This window comes from Rhinopithecus bieti, unplaced genomic scaffold (assembly GCF_001698545.2).
Source record: "Rhinopithecus bieti isolate Rb0 unplaced genomic scaffold, ASM169854v2 scaffold_28024, whole genome shotgun sequence".
Classification (NCBI taxonomy): Eukaryota; Metazoa; Chordata; class Mammalia; order Primates; family Cercopithecidae; genus Rhinopithecus; species Rhinopithecus bieti.
In genome coordinates, this window is record NW_016812359.1 from 521,813 (window position 1) to 539,620 (window position 17,808).

Here is a 17,808-nt window from a genome sequence, read left to right on the forward strand (position 1 = left end):
GGAAGGAAGGAAGGAAGGAGGGAAGAAATCTTATTGGCCGGGTGCGGGTGTAGAGCAAGACTCCTCCGTCAGAAAAGAAAAAAAAAAAGGAAAGAAAAGAAATAGATCATGTTTTACCCCTACTTCCTTGCCCTCACCCCTACTCTAAGCAATGTGAGGTTGCTACCCTTCTTACTCTACTATGAAATACTCCTTCAATATCAAGATGAAGTGTTCAGTTCAACAAACACTATTTTTAAGCTCCATCCTCCATGTTTAAGTGTACAAGTTACTCCCAGGAACGATGTAGATATAACTAAATCTACAGCCAGTGGGGCAAGGTAGATGCATAAACAAATCATCTAAATATAATGGCCAAAGGCTAAACTAGAGATAGGTGCAGAGAGGGTGGGGCCCAAAAGAGATCATCTGGAAGGAGACGAGGCCTGAAGGAATTTGCAGATGTGATTAAGCAAGTACTGAAAGAGAAATGTAGGTCAGGGAAATGGTAAAATGGGAGAGGGGGTATGGAGTATGGATCATGGAAACTGTGGCAGTATAAAGGGTGCAAAAATCAGTACCTCTGTGTTCCATAGGAGCTCAAGGGCTGGTGCTGTTGATTACATCTGAGAGAGTATTTGGCTACATTTCAAATTTCCAAAAAGTTTAAAAGGCTCTTTAAAAATCTTCATGATTAAAAATGACTAAGGTGGGCCAGGCGCGGTGGCTCAAGCCTGTAATCCCAGCACTTTGGGAGGCCGAGACGGGCGGATCACGAGGTCAGGAGATCGAGACCATCCTGGCTAACACAGTGAAACCCCGTCTCTACTAAAATACAAAAAACTAGCCGGGCGAGGTGGCGGCGCCTGTAGTCCCAGCTACTCGGGAGGCTGAGGCAGGAGAATGGCGTGAGCCCGGGAGGCGGAGCTTGCAGTGAGCTGAGATCTGGCCACTGCACTCCAGCCTGGGTGACAGAGCGAGACTCCGTCTCAAAAAAAAAAAAAAGAAAAGAAAAAAAAATGACTAAGGTATATTTTATTAGCCAAGAATAGAACTAATTTGGCCAGGCATGGTGGCTCACGCCTGTAATCCCAGCACTTTGGGAGGCCAAGGCAGAAGCCTTTGGGAGGCTTGAGGCCAGGAGTTCAAGACCAGCCTGGGCAACATAGAAAGCCCCCCACCCCACAACTCTACAAAAATAATAAACTTAGCTAGACATGATGGTTCATGCCTGTAGTCCCAGGTACTCTGGAGTCTGAAATGAGAGGATCACTTGTGCCCAGAAGTTCTAGGCTGCAGTGAGCTATGATTGTACCACTGCACTGTAGTCTGGGTGAGTGAGATCCTGTCTCTAAAAAAAATAAATAAATAAAAATAAATAAATAAGTCAATAGATTCTGTCCAAAATTGATAAATCAAGAACCAGTGGCCAGGCATGGTGGGTCACGCTTGTAATCCCAGCACTTTGGAGGCCAAAGTGAGAGGATTGCTTGAGCCCAGGAGTTTGACACCAGCCTAGGCAACATAGTGAGACCTTGTCTCTACCAAAGAAAAAAAAAAAAAAAAAAGCTGGGCATGGGCATGGTAGCGTGCACTTACAGTGCCACCTTCTCAAGAGGTTGAGGGGGAAGGATTGCTTGAACTCAGGAATTTAAGGCTGCAGTGAGCCATGATCACACCACTGTACTCTACCCTGGGCAACGGTGTGAGACCCTGTCTCAAGAAAACAAAACAAAATAAAACAAAACAAAAAACAAACAAAAAAACAAACAGCAATGTAAGCTAATTATTCGGACATAGGGAGGTAAGTGATCAAACAGCCAAGAGTTCAAAATGATTGCCTCTGGAGACTGGGACTGTTGTTTTAGTTATAAGCTTTTAATATACTCTCATGAAATTAGGTGAATGCATTATGACGCTAACAATTTAAATAATTTTTTAAAGTAAAAAGAAAAATTTCTGATGCAATTATGTAACCAAGTGTATCCATATATTATCCCAACTAGATAATCCCAACAAATAGAGATGCAGAAAGCTTCTTGGTGGCCTTAGAATTAGGGAGAAAAGGTCTAATGAGCAGCTAGTTCAGGAGACCCGAAAAGAAAGCTGCCTCAGCCCACACCACTTGGACGGGTGGCAGGGAGTCAGAACGAACTAAGATCTGCCGCTAAGGCCTCCCAAGTCACACGATTTTGCTAAATAGGGTACTTACTGCTTTCTGGAAAACTATCAATGCTCTCTGTGGAAGATGAAGAGTGGAGTTCTTTTTAGTTTCCTATTCTGCAACTTGGTTTTTCTTCTGTGCAACCCTCTTTACACTTGATGTTTTCGCTTTTACTTTCTTTCTATTAATCTGCTTTCTCCTTAGTTTTTTCCACTTAACAGGTTTTTTTTTTTTTTTGAGACGGAGTCTCGCTCTGTTGCCCGGGCTGGAGTGCAGTGGCCGGTTCTCAGCTCACTGCAAGCTCCGCCTCCCGGGTTTACGCCATTATCCTGCCTCAGCCTCTGAGTAGCTGGGACTACAGGCGCCCGCCACCTCGCCCGGCTATTTTTTGTATTTTTTAGTAGAGACGGGGTTTCACTGTGTTAGCCAGGATGGTCTCGATCTCCTGACCTCGTGATCCGCCCGTCTCGGCCTCCCAAAGTGCTGGGATTACAGGCTTGAGCCACCGCGCCCGGCCTCCCTTAACAGTTTTATTTTACTCTCTAATCTTAAATTCTTCCCGCTATCCACACCGTGTATTTCTCTAAGTCTTGGCTAATGCTCATATTCATAATGTTCATGTCAGGCAATTTAGATTTTTATCTCGATTTTCCAGGTGGTTAGCTGAAATCACTTTTTTTTTTTTTTTGATTCAGAGTCTTTGTCTGTCTCCCAGGATAGAATGCAGTGGCATAATCACAGCTCACGGCAGGCTTTAACCTCCCAGGCTCAAGCAATCCTGCTATCTCAGTCTACGCAGTAGCTGGGACTACAGGCATGCGCCACCACACCCAGCTAATTTTTAAAAATTTTTTATAGAGACAGGGTCTCACCATGTTGCCCAGGTTGGTCTCGAACTCCTGGGCTCAAGCAGTCCTTCTGCCTCAGCCTCCTGAAGTATTGGGATTACAGGCCTGAGCCACGGTGCTGAGCTATCACTTGGCTTTTTTTTTTTCTTTTCCTTGAAATGGAGTTTCACTCTTGTTGCCCAGGCTGGAGTGCAATGGCATGATCTCGGCTCACCACAACCCCCGCCTCCCGGGTTCAAGTGAGTCTCCTGCCTCAGCCTCCCAAGTAGCTGGGATTACAGGCATGTGCCACTATGCAAGGCTAATTCTGTATTTTTTTTAGTAGAGACAGGGTTTCTCCCTGTTGGTCAGGCTGGTCTCGAACTCCCAACCTCAGGTGATCCACCCGCCTTGGCCTCCCAAAGTGCTGGGATTACAGGCATGATAACTTGGCTTTTGAACATAACTTGTCCATCTGTAAAACTCGTTAATATTCCTCAGGATGCTGCATAATAATGGCTAAGCTAACCTTGAAGTTCTTGAGAAAAAGTAATTTAAGAACTATGATGTGGTTAATTCAAGTTGTAGACTATTATCTTCATATGCAATTTGAATATTTTATTCTTCTCCTGAAAATTAAAACTTCAATTCTAGAGACCTTTTTCTAGAATGACAATAGGAAATGACAAAATACAGAATGAAACAAATTTTATCAACAGTTTGTCCTTTCAACAAGTGAAAGAAAATCAACCAATGAATTAAAGCTCTTTAATCCCTAGAGAAACACAGTGATCAAATTCAAAGAATGAAGCTGGATTTAACGTTATATTTTAATTTTAAGTTTCTCAAAATGAAACTATATATGTGACTAAAACATTAACCTACTAAGACAAAATCTTTGCTTTTCTTTTTTTAAAAATGTGTAATAAGTCTGGCATGCATGTGTAGTCCCAGTTCCTCAGGAGTCTGAGGCGGGAAGATCTCAGGAGTTTGAGACATGCCTGGGCAACATGGCAAGACTCAGTCTCTAAAAGAAAAAGAAAATAAAACAAAACTGTAAGTCTGAGGGCTTCAAACTGTCCAGTCACATGCTATCAATGTTAGAATTTGAAGCTCAGAAATTGTGGATGTGTAATGAGTTATGGTTCTTTAAAGAAACCAACATTTGCTGATAAAAGTATTTGAAATGGCACCACTGTTTGCCCCAAATAAAGCCTTCTCCACTAAAAACCTAGGGTTAAACCAAGAATATAAAGGGCTCTATAACCTATCTGTAGTTATTACTGGGGAATTTAGATTTCATATAAACCTGTCTTTATTTTAAATGTAGTTAGAAAAAAAGCACACACCTCAAACCAAATATCCCATCCACATTTTTTCCTAACACAGAAGGAGGCTTCTCTGAAGGTTTTTCCAGGCTTACCATTTAACAGTGGTCCAGCTAAAAATAAACCCATGAGGGTTTCCTAGGCAAATTTAATGGCAAACCAAACACTAGTTCATGGGGAGTTGGATTCAGCTTTTTCCCCACTAGCCTCTCCCAGGACCCCCACCTACATTCTCCCATCTCATAATTAGAAAGCTAATTAGGCTTCCAAATGTAAATGCTAAATGGAGAGGGCGATCTGGGCTCAGGCCAGGATTCCTGGAACATCTAACATCCTGCTCTGTCCTCTGTTCCTGCAGTGAGCTGTGGGAAGAGAGCTGGGCCGCATGACTATTTGGGGCCATTTAACTTGCTGGAGGGCACTGTTTACTCTCATTTGTCTGAGCGGAAAGCTGTATTGCACAGACTGCAAACTCTGAAAAAATAAAATTAAAAAAAAAAACAACATGCGTTGGGATTTTAGTACTTTAAGGGAAAAAGTAAGTACATTTTCATAAACTCGGTTATTACCATGGTTACACGAGGGTACAAGAGAAGGTCCTCTGGAGAACGGTTCCTGGTTCTAGCTAGACAGCCTCTCAATAGTGCAGGGCGACTTCTTCAGTAACCATGACAACCAGAATTAGAAGTGCGGTTGCAACACTAGCAGAAACCATCTTTTGAAGCGGTTCTGTGAATCACATTGAATACTGATGATGCAAGCTAGTGTGATACATACTTTTCAAACATTAAAAAAATCTTATTACCATAAACAAATAATCACCTTAGGTTCCAATTTGAAATCACTTTTTTGGAATCACTTTTTTTCGTCTGGTTTTGTTTGTTTCCCTTTTGGATTCCCGCGGCCTCAATCGCAAACGCGATTTGTGTACTTTCCAAACTTGTCAGACTGCACGGGTAAGAGCTTAGAATGTGATTCATTCGCTCTTATTTTGAAACGGGTTGAGGAATGGGGTGGGGGAGGGTGGGTAGACAGAGAGCCCTCTTGTCTACTCAGGAGGACGAAAACAGGGGAGGGAAGGGGAAAAGAGAGGAGAAAGGGAGAAAGGGAGAGAGGAGGAGAAGAGAAGGGGAGAGGAGAAGGAGGAGGAAAGGAGGGAGGGAGAAGAAGGAAAAGGAGGGAAGGAAAAAACGGAAAGGAAAAAAGTGCGGATAGCAGAATCTTCGCTGCCCATGTTAGGGATAAAAGCACCTTTATCTATTGCCTTGACTTCTCTATCTGCCCAGATGTGTCAGGCACGCAGAAGCTAGTTGGATTCGATATTTTAAAGACCCGGTTGCCCGGTTGCGATCTTTCCCTGGACGTATCAAGAAGTCCTGGAGCTTCTAACATTCCTGGAGGGATATCCAGGAAGAGGAAAAGAGGCTCTTCCTTACTTCATGTGGTCTTCCAAAAGAAGCACCTTTCGGTGGGGAGCGTTGCGGCGTGGAGTGCAATGGGAGGTTTTGTTCTCCTGGGCCACAGGCGTTAGCTGTCAGTTCCCTCCACCACCAGCACCGGCCGGGGCGGGTGGGGAGGTCACGCAGGTCCTCTGCCCTTGTAACAAACTCTGCAGATTTGGGCTGGTGCCTTAGGGCTCTGGTCCAGCGCACCCGCTGTGTGCACTGCTAGGCGCTAAGATGCCTTCCTTGGCTCACGTGTGGACGGGCACGCAGACACCATACAGGGACATGGGTGCCCACACGCGCGCACATAGACATGGGCGCCGCACATGACATGGGCACACACGAGCGAGCACGCCCTTGCCCTGGCTCTAATGGCCCCTCCTCTCGCGCGTGGATCGGCCTGGGCCGGTGTGGGGGGACGCCCCAGAAAGCGCCTAACCTTCTTCTGACCCCACTTCGCAGACACCCCGCGGCAGGGCTCCCTTTTTCCCTCGGGTCGCGGGGAGGAGAGGCGCCTCCTCCTCAGCCACCTAGGTCTACAGCCTAGCAGAGGAAGGGTGGCGGGGTGGGGGTGCTGGCGGCGAGCCCCCCAGCCCCTCGCTTACCTTCGTGGCGAAGCCAGCTCTTGGGCTTCGCTGCACGGCGCCAGGCCAGGCGCGCGGGGTGGTTGCCGCTGGAGCAAGAGCACTCTGTGTGGATGTCCCGAGGTGAGTGCGCCGCTGTCGCGCCTGAGGCTCCCGGAGCTGTCAGGGGCGGCCGACTTGACCGGCAGAGGCCCAGGGCAAACCCCGCCCTCCGGCCTAGGCCGGCTCCGCAGCCGGGACCCAGACGCCCCGCAGCGTTTCCTGAAGGACCAATCCGGATCAGGGGGCTGGCCTGGGGAAGGGGGGACAGGGGGACCGGTAGGGCACCCGGACGCTGGCCTGGACCTCGTAGGCTGGCTTCTATGGCAGCCAGGAGGGAGGGGCAAGAGGGAGGGGACGCGCGGCGCAGGGACACCCAGTGCAGTCGCTAGGGGATGGGGGTGGTTGGGCCTGACACAAACAGGACCCCTTCTAGAGCCTGGATGGGAGCAGCTACATGGCCGAAAGCGGGCTGACACAGCTCCCACCAACATACGCCTGGTGCCGAGCCGTTCCAGCACTTCAGCAAGGGTTTCCTTGTCCTTGGGAGACGGTGACCCAGTAATCCTCCCAACAGAAAGGGGGTTTCCAGCAAACCACTGTGACAGCTCCTCCTGGTGAGTCGGACAGGGTTTAGGTTCTGCAGAAAGAAGTGCTAATGCCACCCTCTGCCTGGATTCCTGGCATACATCAGGTTCTCCTGGTGCCACTTTGTCAGTGGCTCCTTAATCTCCTGCTATGGAGATACTCTTGGTTGTGACCTTCAAATGCCAAAGATTGTTTTTCTAGTTTACAAACTAGAAATACCGTCACTGGATTGAATGTAGAGCTGGAAATGGGATTCGCAAAATACTAAAACATACAGGTTATAGTTACTGAAGTTTAAACCCTTCCTTTTACAGAGAGAGAAAAAAAAAAGAGTTCAGAGGGGTCAGTTAACTTAGCAAGGGTCACACAGCTGATTAATGGCAGAGCCAGGACTGGACACCCTAAGCCATAGTTCTGTGAGCATTCTTTCTACTTCCTCCTGCTCCCCATCCTGTGCTGATTGCCAGAGCAACATTTACAAGAGCAAAAGTGTTAAGTAGCAAAATAACCCATGTCTACAATTCTTTTATGGTAGAAATTAGGGACCCCAAATTTCCTGTTTTGCTATTTGCCAGGCATTGTAATAAACACTTTTACAAAGACTAACTGACTAAATCCTCATGATAATCTATGGGTTAGGTACTGTTACTGTCATCCTTCATCCTTGTTTGAACTGAAGCCCAGAGAGATTATAGGATTTGATCAAGATCACACAACTGTTGAATGCTGGCTCTGGGACTCTAACCCAGTTTGTTTGACTCCAGAGTTGGTGTTCTTTTGTATTACTCTCTCTGCTGCCTGTCTGTGTGATGATTAAAGGGGTCAGGGGAAGAAATAAAAACCTTGGACAGCTCCATGCACGGACAGTTGAGATTGGAAAGAAAATTGGAAGAACCTAAAACAATTGCTTCCTTGGCTTCTGAGAGTGGTCATTTACTTATGTAGAACAAGGGTTCTCTTGAGAAAATTTGTTTTTAAAGAGACATGCCCTCCTTAAAAGACAAGAGGTTTGTTTTGTTTTGTTTTGTTTTAGAGTAGTTTTAAAACAGTACATGCCATCAGTCTATTTTCTTTCTAAAGCAATAAAATGCAGGGTGAAACTCTACATATTTTTAAAGATATAAAAGACCCCTTGAATTCATTAACATGACAATACACCGAATAAAATTTCATAGAGAAATTGCTTAGAAACCAAGAGTCTCAAACACCCAATCTGACAGAGGCTGTGACATAGATCCTCACCATCACACCTGAAAGAGCATGCACAAGGCAGAGTTGATGCTAGGTTCTAGTAGCCCAAGGTTACTGAAGACTTTAGGCTAATACCATCACATTGGGAGTAAGGATTTCAACATATAAATTGGGAGATACAAAAATTTAGTCCATAACAGAACCCTTCCCAACAACAGAACCCTTCCCAACTTTTATCTTTCTTTCAGGAATCTCTATTTGATACTATGCGTGTCAGACCTTCTCATTCTATTTCATGTCTTTTCTCATATTCTCTAGATTTTTACATTTTGTGCTACATTCTAGGTAATTTCCTCAGATCTATCTTCCGTTCATGAATTTTCTCTTGCACTATATCTAATCAACTGTTTAACCTGCACACTGACTTTATGATAATGCAAATATAATTAAATCAAGAGGTAGAAGTTTGAGAGTGCCGATTTCAGCATCTTTCACAGCAGGGGGTGAATTTATATTTTAAAATTGAATCACTTATTTACAACAACTAGTATTATCAAAATCCCTTTTTCCTTAACTTTATAGGAAACTTGTAAGAACTAATATTTCTTGTGGTGAAAACTTTCTTTTGAGGTTTAGCAATTTATTCAGCTTTTCTTCTTATTTCTGTTAAATCCAATAAAATTAAACTGAAATAATTAAAACTAGCATAGTGACCCTATTTTATTTTATTTATTTATATATATATTTTTTGAGATGGACTCTCACTCTGTCACCCTGGCTGGAGTGTAGTGGCTTGATCTCGGCTCACTGCAACCTCCACCTCCCAGGTTCAAGCTACTCTCCTATCTCAGCCTCCTGAGTAGCTGGGACTACAGATGCATGCCACCATGCCCAACTAATTTCTTTTTGTTTGTTTTTTGTTTTTTGAGATGGAGTCTTGCTCAGTCTCCCAGGCTGGAGTGCAGTGGCGCGATCTCGGCTCACTGCAAGCTCCGTCTTCCAGTTTCACGTCATTCTCCTGCCTCAGCCTCCAGAGTAGCTGGGACTCCAGGCGCCCGCCACCACGCCCAGCTAATTTTTTTGTATTTTTAGTAGAGACGGGGTTTCACCGTGTTAGCCAGGATGGTCTCGATATCCTGACCTCGTGATTCACCCGCCTTGGCCTCCCAAAGTGCTGGGATTACAGGCATGAGCCACTGCGCCCTGCCTAATTTTTGTATTTTTAGTAGAGACAGGGTTTCGCCATATTGGTCAGGCTGGTCTCAAACTCCTGACCTCAGGAGATCCACCTGTCTCAGCCTCCCAAAGTGCTGGGCTTACAGGCATGACAACAGGCCTGATAGCTCATGTCTAAGATTCCAAGCTATTGGATCTTCATTTGTGTGTACATATACATGTTTAGATGTGTTTATTTGTATGTACACTTATTGTTATATGATGTATCTACCAAAATTGGCTTATAAGTAAAAGAGCACTCATAAATTAAGTAAATAAGCCTAAGCAATTTTAAAGTTCACATGACTTAAGTATAACTTAACTAAACCAGCTAGCTTTTATATATATATATACTTAAAGTTCTAGGGTACATGTGCACAATGTGCAGGTTTGTTACATATGTATACATGTGCCATGTTGGTGTGCTGCACCCATTAACTCATCATTTACATTAGATATATCTCCTAATGCTATCCCTCCCCCTTTCCTCCACCCCATGACAGGCCCCAGTGTGTAATATTTCCCACCCTGTGTCCAGTTGTTCTCATTGTTCAATTCCCACCCATGAGAGAGAACATGCAGTGTTCGGTTTTCTGTCCTTGCGATAGTTTCCTGAGAATGATGGTTTCCAGCTTCATCCATGTCCCTGCAAAGGACATGAACTCATCCTTTTATATGGCTGCATAGTATTCCATGGTGTATATAAGCCAACTTTAAAATTATTGGTGGAATAAAAACAAAATGCCTTCAGAATTACCAGCATACATTTTGTCTGAAGGTAATGTTTGTCTTTGCTAGATATTTTGAGATGTCAGTGTTTGGTATGGAAGGTTATAAAACTATAAACCCAGCCAAAACAAAATAATCTTGGTTTGTGTGCTTTCTTTTGATGAATGAGAGTAATTTATAAAAGGAAAATATCTTGGGACCCCCAAAAATTACTAGGCTGAAGTGAAGATTTGGGTTGGGAGCTGCTTGGGGAAAGCCTGCCTCATATTCTGTTCAATTTCACTGAGATAAATGCATATCTAATTGCCTCCTTTGGAAAGGCTAATCAGAAACTCAGAAGAATGCAACCGTTCCTTTCACACCTACTTGTGACCTGGAAGCCCCAAGCCCCATCCCCTGCCTTTCTGACCTAACCAATGTTCATTTTACATGTTAATTGATATCTCCTGACTTCCTTGTTAAAAGTGAAAGAATTGGCTGGGCACAGTGGTTTATGCCTGTAATCCCAGTACTTTGGGAGGCCGAAGGGGGCAGATCACGAGGCCAAAAGATTGGGACCATCCTGGTCAACATGGTGAAATCCCATCTCTACTAAAAATACAAAAAAATTAGCTGGGTGTGGTGGCATGCATCTGTAGTCCCAGCTACTTGGGAGGCTGAGATAGGAGAATAGCTTGAACCTGAGAGGCGGAGGTTGCAGTGAGCCGAGATGGCACCACTGCCCTCCAGCCTGGCAACAGAGTGAGACTCCATCTCAAAAAAAAAAGATGAAAGAATTGAGTACAGTGAATGGAATAAATGTTATAGGTAAACTTTTTGCGTAAATTAAAATCTTAGAGTTATTTCTGATGCTCATTTAATATCTAGGTCATTTCCAATTATGAAAGGGTTGTGGACGGGCGTGGTGGCTCAGGCCTGTAATCCCAACAATTTGGGAGGCCTAGGTGGGCGGATCACGAGGTCAGGAGATCAAAACTGTCCTCATTAACATGGTGAAACCCCGTCTCTACTAAAAACACAAAAAAATTAGCCGGGTGTGGTGGTGGGCGCCTGTAGTCCCAGCTACTCCGGAGGCTGAGACAGGAGAATGGTGTGAACCTGGGAGGCGGAGCTTGCAGTGAGCTGAGATTGCCCACTGCACTCCAGCCTGGGCAACAGAGCGAGACTCCATCTCAAAAAAAGAAAAGGTTGTGGTATGGGGAAATACGTTTCTAAAATTGTGGAATTGTTCTTATATATAAATGCCTGTATCTGATAGTTCAGGATTTCTTGCTTTTTAGGGTCTCACAAAAGTTTTAACTTACCAAGGATGAGAATTCTCCTTAACACATAATTCTATTTACAAAATGTGCCAGAAAGGATTATTAGTGAGAAAAAGAATAATTTTGTCTAATTCAGAAGTTATCCAAAAGTTAGTTCAAATTACAGATGTGAAAAGGTTATTTATGAAACAATGTAGTAAGGAATCATTAAGTAGGGAAGAAAACTATGGGAAACGTTTATATAATAAAATGTTCTTTAAAACCTAATAGAGAATTGGAGACATTTGGCTAATTAACATTTTCACAGTTAAAGCTCTTAGTCTTGATTAAAGTAAAGTAAGAAGTATAGAGAAATGCATCAGCAGTTCGACAACTTTTTAAAAAATATAGTTAAGGCTCTAATTTGGTTCTGTGGATAGGTATTTTGTTTCCTATGAATTTCTAGCAAGCCATCATTTGTTCCATTTATCTGAAATTCCTAAGATACCTTTGTCGGGCCCACAGCAATTAATGGAGCACACTAGACTTTTAACATTTAAGAGGGAGTTAAGAGTAGCGGTTTGGGGATAGCACTAGGAGATATCAGCTGTGATGGCTTGGAGAAACAGTGTAAACCAGCAGTATAAACAAGAGCAGAGCATTTATGAGTAGTTGAGAATGGTGAATAGGAGTATGATTAGACAGAAGATAGTAGGGATGACAAGGTTTTTGGGTCACAGTCCAAGTTGGTCTGGTGTCCGGAATGAGACTGGGGCTTAATAAAAAGGACCATCTATACAGGAGCTTAAATGGGCTGTACCTTGTAGCATTCTGAGTACAGGCCTGAATTCTGAGAGGGCAAGTGGTAAAAGTATAATCCAGTCCTTTTTAAGTTGGTGGCTGAGCTTGGTGAGGTGTGTTTTTAAAAGACCATTAGTCCGTTCTACCTTTCTTGAACATTGAGGACCGTAAGCGGTATGAAGCTTTGACTGAATACCAAGAGCCTGAAAAACTGCTTGAGTGATTTGACTAGTAAAGGCTGGTCCATTATCAGACTGTATAGAGGTGGGAAGGCCAAACCGAGGAATTATGTCTGACAGAAGGGAAGAAATGACCACGGTGGCCTTCTCAGATCCTGTAGGAAAGGCCTTTACCTATCCAGTGAAAGTGTCTACCTAGACCAAGAGGTATTTTATTTTCCTGACTTGAGGCATGTGAGTAAAGCCAATTTGCCCGTCCTGGGCGGGGGCAAATCCCTGAGCCTGATGTGTAGGGAAGGGAGAGGGCCTGAGACATTTCTGAGGAGTAGTAGAATAGCAGATGGAACACTGAGAAGTGATTTCCTTAAGGATAGATTTCTAGGATGGAAAGGAAATGAGAGGTTCTAAGAGACAGACTAACGGCTTGTAAACTAGATGGAAGAGGTTATGAAATGACGACAGAATAGAATGGGCCTGTGAGGCTGGAAGGAGATACTTTCCTTGGTCTAATAACCATTTGCCTTGTGTGGGAAGAGATTGATAGGTGGAAGTTTCAGTGGGGGAATAGGTGGGAGTGGCCGATGTGAAGGAGGAAAACTGCTGTGAGGGTTAGAAGTTGGAACGCTAGCTGCCTTTTTTAGCTAACTTATCAGCATAAGCATTGTCCTGAGCGATGGGATCTGATGCCTTTTGATGGCTGCTTTTTTAGCTACCTTATCAGCGTAAGAGTTGTTTTGAGCGATGGTGGGGCGAGGAAAATAGATTTTGAAAGTTATGAGAACTGCAGAGAGTGAGTTGAGCATAGTTTGTGATTTTTAGGGCCTCTGAAAGTATTAAGACAGCGGCAGCCGCTGCACGCAGACATGAAGGCTAGGCTAAAACAGTAAGGTCAAGTTGTTTGGACAGAAAGGCTACAGGATGCAGTTCTGGCTCTTTTGTAAGAATTCTGACTGCACTAACCATGCCTAGGAAGGAAAGGAGTTGTTGTTTTGTAGAAGGGATTGGGGTTTGGGAGATTAGCCGGACACAATCAGCAGGGAGAGCATGTGTGTTTTTATGAGAATTATGCCGAGATAGGTAACAGATGAGGAAGAAATTTGGGCTTGACTGAAGTAATGGGGGCTGTCTGTGAAGCCTTGCGGCAGTACAGCCTAGGTAATTTGCTGAGCCTGATGGGTGTCAGGGTCAGTCCAAGTGAAAACGAAGAGAGGCTGGGATGAAGGGTGGAAAGGAACAGTAAAGAAAGCATGTTTGCGATCCGGAACAGAATAATGGGTTGTGGAGGGAGGTATTGAGGATGGGTTTGGCACCATAGGGTGGATAGGCAAAACAATTTGGTTAATAAGGCGCAGATCCTGAACTAACTTGTAAGGCTTGACTGGTTTTAGCACAGGTAAATTGGGGGAATTGTAAGGAGAGTTTATAGGCTTTAAAAGGCTATGCTGTAACAGGTGAGGGATAACAGGCTTTAATCCTTTTAAAGTGTGCTGTGGGATGGGATATTGGTGTTGAGCAGGGTAAGGGTGATTAAGTTTTAATGAGATGGTAAGGGGTGCATGATCAGTCGCCAACGAGGGAGTAGAGATATCCTGTACTTGTGGGTTAAGGTGGGGAGATACAAGGAGAGGATGCAAAGGAGACTTTGAACTGGGGGAAAAGGCGGCAATGAGGTGTGTCTGTAGCCCAGGAATAGTCAGGGAAGCAGATAATTTAGTTAAAATATCTTGGCCTAATAAGGGAACTGGGCAGGTGGGGATAACTAAAAAGGAGTACATTAAAGAATGTTGTCAAAGTTGGCACCAGAATTGGGGAGTTTTAAGAGGTTTAGAAACCCGGCCATCAATACCCACAATAGTTATGGAGGCAAGGGAAACGGGCCTTTGAAAAGAAGGTAATGTGGAGTGGGTAGCCTCCCTATTGATTAAGAAGGGGACGGACTTGCCTTCCACTGTGAGAGTTACCTAGAGTGTCTGTGATGGTCCTGTAGGCTTCTGAGGCGCTCGGCAGTGTCAGTCTTCAGCTGCTAAGCCGAGAAGATCTGGGAAGGAGTCAATCAGAGAGCCTTGGGCCAGAGTTCCAGGGGCGCTGGAAGTGACTGCCAGGTGAGTTGAATAGTCTGATTTTCAGTGGGGTCCTGCACAGATGGGACATGGCTTAGGAGGAATCCTGGGCTGCGGACATCCTTTGGCCTAGTGGCCAGATTTCCGGCACTTGTAGCAAGCTCCTGGGGGAGGCGGTACTGGAGGAAAGCCTGGCTGCTGTGGTTCAGGCGTTTGGAGTTCTTGTGTGCTGGAGATGTGGCTGGGGTTTCTCTCACAGTGGAGGCAAGGAATTGCAACTCAGAAATACATTGCTACTTGGCTGCCTCTATTTTATTATTGTACACTTTGGAGGCAAGGTTAATTAAGTCCTGTTGTGCAGTTTGAGGGCTGGAATTTAATTTTGGGGGTTTTATTTAATTTCGGGAGCAGATTGGGTAATAAAATGTATATTGAGAATAAGATGGCCTTTTGACCTTTTAGGTAAAGCATCTCAGCGTTGCTGCCAAACAAGCCATGAACTGGGCTGGTTTTTTCATACTTGAAAAAGAGCCTAAACACTAACTGATTTGGGAGAGGTCAGATAAAGAAAAAGGAGCATGTACCCTGACTATGCCTTCAGCTCCAGCCACTTCTCTAAGAGGAAATTGTTGGGCAGGTGGGGAAGAGCTAGTTGCTGAACTAAACTGTAAGCCAGACCTGGTGTGAGGAGGGGAGGGGATAAAAGGATTATAGGGTGGGGGAGTGGAGGCTGAGGAAAAATTGGGACCTAGCTCGGCCTGGTGAGGAGGGGAGAGGTCAGATGGGTCTGTGGAAAAGGAAGATTAGAAAGACTCAGCGACGCCTGTGGTTGGGACTGAGGGGACAGGCGGGAGGGAAAGAAGGAAGATTTGGGACGAGTTGCATTGGGAACAGAGACTAGGGAGGGACTGATGTATAAAAGAATTCCTGGACATCAGGTACCTCAGACCGTTTGCCCATTTTACGACAATAATTATTTAGATCTTGCAGGATGGAAAATCGAGAAAGTGCCGTTTTCTGGCTATTTGGAAGTACTGTCGAGTTTGTTTTGGGGTCAAGCGGCATTGTAGAAGAAAATAAGGCTTTTAGATTTTAGGTCAGGTGTGAGAACACAGGCTAAGGGAGAAGAGGGAGGAATGGAGGGTGGAAAGTTGCCTATAGTGAAGGAGGCAAGTCCAGAGAAAAGAGAGAGTAGAGACACGGAGAGAAGGGGTTGGGGGGTTCTTGCCCTCCAGAAAAGCGGGAAAGGGGTTGAGACGTGGAGATAAGGGGTCGAGGCATGGAGATAAGGGTTTGGGGGGTTCTTGCCCCCCAGAAAAGCAGAGAAGGGGTTGGGGGTTCTTGCCCCGCACCAGAAAAGCAGAGGAGGGGTAGAGACAGGGAGAGAAGGGGTTGGGGGTGCTTGTCCCCACCCAGAAAAGCAGTACTTGCCACTAAGGGTGAAGGACCAAGGCAGGCTTCCCTGCGTGGGAAGACACCTCTGAAACGTGAGTGAATAATCAGGTGGGCATCCTCGCATGATTAAACACCAAGGGAAGACTGTCTTCCTGAGTCTAGTCCACGGATAAAATATATCTCCTTTATCTCTACCAGAAAAGGAAAGGAACTGAAATTAAGAGAAGGGAAAGATTGAAGTGTGGCGTCAAGACTGAAAGGAGAAAGAGGTTGAGGGATAGTGAGAGAGGTTGGAGAAGACAGTAAAAAGAGGCCGCTTACCGGATTTAAGATTGGTGAGATGTTCCTTGGGCTGGTTGGTCTGAGGACCAGACGTCCTAGGTGGATCTTTCTCACGGAGCAAAGGGCAGGAGGACAGAGGATTGATTTCCCAAGTGAGGTCCCCGATCCAAGTCAAGGCNTTTAAGATTGGTGAGATGTTCCTTGGGCTGGTTGGTCTGAGGACCAGACGTCCTAGGTGGATCTTTCTCACGGAGCAAAGGGCAGGAGGACAGAGGATTGATTTCCCAAGTGAGGTCCCCCGATCCAAGTCAAGGCACCAAAATGTCATGCGTATCCGTGTGAAAAGACCACCAAACAGGCTTTGTGTGAGCAATAAAGCTTTTTAATCACCTCAGTGCAGGCAGACTAAGTCCAAAAAGAGTCAGCGAAGGGAGATAGGGGTGGGGCCGTTTTATAGGATTTGGGTAGGTAAAGGAAAATTACAGTCAAAGGGGGGTTGTTCTCTGGCAGGCAGGAGTTGGGGTCACAAGGTGCTCAGTGGGGAGCTTTTGAGCCAGGATGAACCAGGAAAAGGAATTTCACAAGTTAATGTCATCACTTAAGGCAAGGACCGGCCATTTTCACTTCTTTTGTGGTGGAATGTCATCAGTTAAGGCAGGGGCAGGGCATTTTCACTTATTTTGTGATTCTTCAGTTACTTCAGGCCATCTGGGCAATATATGTGCAAGTCACAGGGGATGCAATGGCATGGCTTGGGCTCAGAGGACTGATATTAAGTATATTCAATATGTGTGGGATTTCTAAAATTCTAATGTCTAAGTATATGCTATCAATTATAATTATGGTTATTATGTTAAGTTATTGTAAACCACAGAAATAACCAAATTTCCTTGCATAAATCTACTAACCCAAGTAGAACAAAAAAATTAATTAAATACTAAGGAAATACTTTGTCAGATTTTCATGTTAAACCAGCTGATACTAAAATTGTTTAAATATACAATTTAGGCTGGGTGCAGTGGCTCATACCTGTAATCCCAGCACTTTGCGAGGCTGAGGCAGGTGGATCACAAGGTCAGCAGTTCGAGACCAGCCTGACCAATGTGGTGAAAGCCCGTCTCTACTAAAATACAAAAATTAGCTGGGCATGGTGGTGCGGGCTTGTAATCCAAGCTATTCGGGAGCCTGAGGCAGGAGAATTGCTTGAACTCAGGAGGCGGAGGTTGCAGTGAGCTGAGATCACACCACTGCACTCCAGCCTGGGCAACAGAGCAAGACTCTGTCTTGAAAACAAACAAACAAACAGTTTAAATAAACTCCATGGTCTAAGTCAAATCACCCATGATCAGTTATCAGTGCTATGCACCTAATTTGGAAAAACTACTAGTATTCAAGAAGATATAAGTCTAATGTTAATTAAGCATGGATTCATGGAGAACCAGGATGGACACCTTGTCATTCCTGAGTCCTTAATGCTTTTATTATTAATAGTTCTGCATTGTATAACTCATGGAAAAGATAAAATGATCCAAATTGAATACATTGGTGTTGTGACTTATAAGTTACTAAAATAGTTTATAAGTTACTAAAAAATGTGTGATCCCACATTCAGGGAAAAAACAAAGTTTCAGGTATATTTGGTCACCTGATGGGCCTTTTAAAATTTTTTTTTGGCCGGGCGCGGTGGCTCAAGCCTGTAATCCCAGCACTTTGGGAGGCCGAGACGGGCGGATCACGAGGTCAGGAGATCGAGACCATCCT

General features: G+C 44.7%; 1 protein-coding gene across 3 annotated transcripts in view; it reads right to left on the minus strand.

Annotated features, from left to right (window-relative positions):
* Window positions 1–6,691, minus strand: part of NIM1K (NIM1 serine/threonine protein kinase) — a 90,242-nt gene extending 83,551 nt beyond the window's left edge. Inside the window, exon 1 of one of the 3 annotated variants that reach the window (XM_017895987.1) lies at window positions 6,349–6,691. The gene's annotated coding sequence lies outside the window, so the exon portion shown is untranslated. Of the gene's footprint in view, window positions 1–4,867; window positions 4,993–6,348 lie in introns of those variants that run through there. The other 2 variants (XM_017895992.1, XM_017895993.1) reach the window with 2 other exon arrangements.
* Between the last annotated feature and the right edge of the window lie 11,117 nt (window positions 6,692–17,808).